The sequence below is a fragment of the Vombatus ursinus genome, unplaced genomic scaffold (assembly GCF_900497805.2).
Source record: "Vombatus ursinus unplaced genomic scaffold, bare-nosed wombat genome assembly UNPS02007629.1, whole genome shotgun sequence".
NCBI classification, from domain to species: Eukaryota; Metazoa; Chordata; class Mammalia; order Diprotodontia; family Vombatidae; genus Vombatus; species Vombatus ursinus.
In genome coordinates this window covers 22,059-26,106 of record NW_020947407.1, presented here as the reverse complement: position 1 = coordinate 26,106, position 4,048 = coordinate 22,059, and positions in this window count along the sequence as shown.

Genomic DNA, 4,048 nt, shown 5'->3' with positions numbered 1-4,048 from the left:
ATATGATGTAACCTCCTCCACTTTTCATCACCTACTTCAACATCCTTATCTCTCCTTACACCCCAACATGGACTATCTGTTGCATTGAAGCCACATTGCTTCCTTTCTGGAGTGTTAGTTCTTTCCTTCCCCTGTTAGGTCACCATGAATCCATAAGTGATAGCCACTTCTTCTGCAAAGTATATTTTGACAGAGAACTCAATGGGCTGAATGTCCTGGTAGATAGATCACTGGCTTTTAGGCATATGAAATGATTTCAAGCTAGTTCTATTGCCTCTTTGATCCTAAGCAAGGCTCTTAACCCCTGCCAGATTTTCCTCTCTTAATCTGCTTCTCTCTCTCCCCTTTCTCTCTGTCTGTCTCTGTCTGTCTCTCTCTCTCTCTCTGCCTCTCTGTCTCTGTCTGTCTCTCATCTCTCTCCTCTCTCTCTCTGTGTGTCTCTCTGTATCTCTGTCTCCTCTCTCCTCTCTCCCTTCCTCTCTCCTGTCTCTCTCCATCCTTTCTCTCTCTCTCTCTCTGTCTCTCTCTCTCTCTCTCTGTCTCTCTCTCTCTCTCTCAGCTCTTTTTGTTGTTAGAAGAGATTCTCCCACTTCTTTTGTCCTCAATTCTGCCCACTCTCTCCCTCAGTCAGGCAGCTTCTGGTGCCCCAGGAATAACTCTCCATTTGGGCTGAGCACTGGATCGTATTTTTCAATGTCAGTCAAGGCTTTTGCAGAGGGTCATGTGCAAAGAACATCATAGTAAAATGACTGCAGTTTATCTACTAACTATTGTTTTGGAGAAGAAATTGTAGAGAAATTCTAGGAAACTTGAACAGTCCCTCTAAACTAAATCAACATATACTCAGCTACTCCTTGACTTCAATTAAAAATTGGGAATCACTTCAGATGGTGAACAATATGTTAGAATATATGGATAAGGAATAAGAAATGAAAGAGCCAAGGACTATAGACTACAAAGAACCCTCATACCTGTAGAGCCATCATATTTTCTTTGAGAAAAGACTGAGTAAGAGCTGGACATGATAAGCACCTAGTAAAGTTACAAAAATAAGATATCAATCACATTTTCATAGACAGGAAATTATTCATTACCGATGTAAGATTCATTCCTATATGAGTTCCCTGTATAATAAGACCACTGATTTGTTTGAACAGAGAAGAAAGGTGAGACGTGCCTTTAAAACAATTCCATCTAGACATATTTACACAAGTTATGCACATTGAACAATAGGACAGTAGAAAATGACAAAGGCATCAATTGCAATGACTTCATATGAAAGTTCAACCAATGAATCTCTATTGTGATAGAAAGGAGACCAAAGGAGACTAAAACGTGGACAAATATGTAATTTACTTGAGAAATGGAAAAAGCTGGATCTCAAAAGCAATACCAGTTTGGATTGTAAGTTCATTTGCAGAACTTTCTAAAGAAGAATTATAAACGGTTTCATCTCATTGATGATACTCTCATAACAGAGAGAGGGGGAGAGAGAGGAGAGAGAGAAACAGACAGAGACAGAGACAGAGACAGAGGGACAGAGAGAGAGAAAGAGAGAGGAAGAGAGAGATAGACAGGAGAGAGAGAGAGAGAGAGAGAGAGAGAGAGAGCTCAAATTATATTCAAGGCTCGGCTGAAGCTAGCTTAAGCCAGGCTTCATGAGCTGGTTGTTAAATTTTAGTGTGAATACTTGCAACTCAGATATGAGCAAATACTACAAATCAGTGTTTGACTTATTATTTTATTGATTGTTTATACTTAAGAAAGTGATAGGAAAAGTGTTCATCAAAAAGATTAATTGTAAAAGTGTATCCTGCTACTTTTTGTAAAGATAGGTGTTAAATATATTTTAGCATAACAGTGATTATACTTACAATCAAGTTTCCGATTTCTATAGCCTTTGGGACAAGGTTTCTTTAGTATCTTTTATTATATTACATATGATGTCAGAAGTGTGTACTGTTTGGTTTGGCGGAACTGTTTTTTCTCCTTTCTTTTTAAAATTTTTGTGACAAGGGAAATCATGCTGATCTAAGGAAGATACAGGGATATATTTGTAAGTGAATATGATTAAAAAACAAAAAAATGATAAAATTATCAGAAATCAAAATAAAATATTCATTATGTGGAGTTGTAGTTTTATGTAAACTTTTTTTTTTCATTTTTGGTGAGGCAATTGGGGTTAAGTAACTTGCCCAGAGTCACATAGCTAGTAAGTGTTATGTGTCTGAGGCTGGATTTGAACTCAGGACCTCCTCCTGACTCTAGGGCCAGTGCTCTATCCTCTGTGCCACCTAGCTACCCCAACAAATTTTTTTTAAAACAACCCCAATGATAATAAAGCATTTCTATGATACTTTAAAGTTTACGAAGTATTTTAATCTTTTCATCCACATAACCACACTACAAGGTAGGTGCCATTTTTAATCCCCAATACAGAGATGAGGAAGTTGAAATAGTCAGAGGAAAGGTGACTTGTCTAAGGTTTCACAACTAGGAAGTGTTTGAGGCTGGATTTGAATTCAGGCCTTCCTGATGCCTGGTCCAGGACCCTATCCACTGTACCACCTAGCCATCTCTGGTCAGCCTTGATTTAAAGATCATGGAAACCCTCTGGTCTGGTGGTACATTTTTTAATCTGTAAATGGGTCCTCACGATTCTTCCCCATATCCAAGGAAAAGAAGAGATCTGCTTCTGGAGCAAAGGAGACAAACATCCACTGGAGGCTGAGAAGGAGAGGACTGTTGAAGGCCAGGGCCAGGGTCTGTCTGGGAGCAAAGGCCTCTCATGTCCTGGGAGCTGAGGACAGCTACTGGACAGTGCAGGGGGACAGAGACAGGAAACCAGGGTGGGCAGGAGCAGTGGGTGACAGTCACTGAGCAGCTACTGAGCCCAGCCATTACCAGGCACCAGGGAGCCGCTGAGGGCGGGAGAGGGGAGCAAAAATAGAGAGAAGCTCTAGTGCCTGGGGGAAGGCCTGACCAGGTCTCTGGGCAAAGGCTGCTGAAGGATGGGTAACATTATGGTCTGTAGGAGAGAAGTTTCCTTACCTTATATATCAAATTATAGAATGATTATGAATCATGTAACCTTAGGGTCTTTTAATTATTTATTTTTTTGGAGGAAGCAGTCAGGGTTAAGTGACTTGCCCTGGTTCCCACAGCCACATAGCTAGTACATGGTTGAGGCCGGATTTGAACTCAGGTCCTCCTGACTCAAGATCAGCATTCTATCCACTGTACTACCTAGCAGCCCCACCTAAGTGCCTTTTAATAGATCATGTGACTACTCCTTTTGTATGGGAATTAATATCCCAAAGTTCTCAGATCATCTGTATAGAGTCATTGAGGTAGAAAAATGACTATTCCCTAGTCTATAGTGGCCCATCAAAATCTTGTCTTTTTATGGGGCCATTTTAATGAACAAATAAATTCATCAATTAAAAAATATTGATTAGGCTGTTATAATGGACAAAACAGTGTGCTAAGAGCTGGAGACCCAAGCAGACTTGTGAGATGGCCCCTGCTCGCCAGAGCTCCTCCTGCAGTAGGGGGAGATGTCCCATACTGGAGTCTTCAGCTGCAAGTTGGATGGAAATGTCTCGTGGTCCTCAGGGTGCAGCAGCAAAGTGATGGTAATTCCTCTTCATTAATGCAATTTCTTGTAATAAAACCGAATCACTTTCTGAGGCTGAACCATTTGCCATTTCCAAGGGCTTTGGTGGGAGGAAAGTTTTTTGGGAGCCGTGGTAATTGTGCAGATAGGGGGAAATATGCAACAATATTTATATAAACACTAGGAAATGACTCCCTTCTGTTGTACTGACTCTAACGCCCACAAATGCACAAAAATGTGAATCACTTCCAGGCTGGTCCTAGTCTGGTCCTGATTTTTCTTGGCATCTTCGAGGTTTTCAGGGCTCATGGGGACAGGGTAGTATCTAACACCGACACTCCCAACTCTGGGTCCGAGAAGGGGAATGCTGCACTCATCCAGCTCAGGGTCCTGGGCTATCTTTGGGGCCTGTCCTGTGGACAGAAGCCTCCC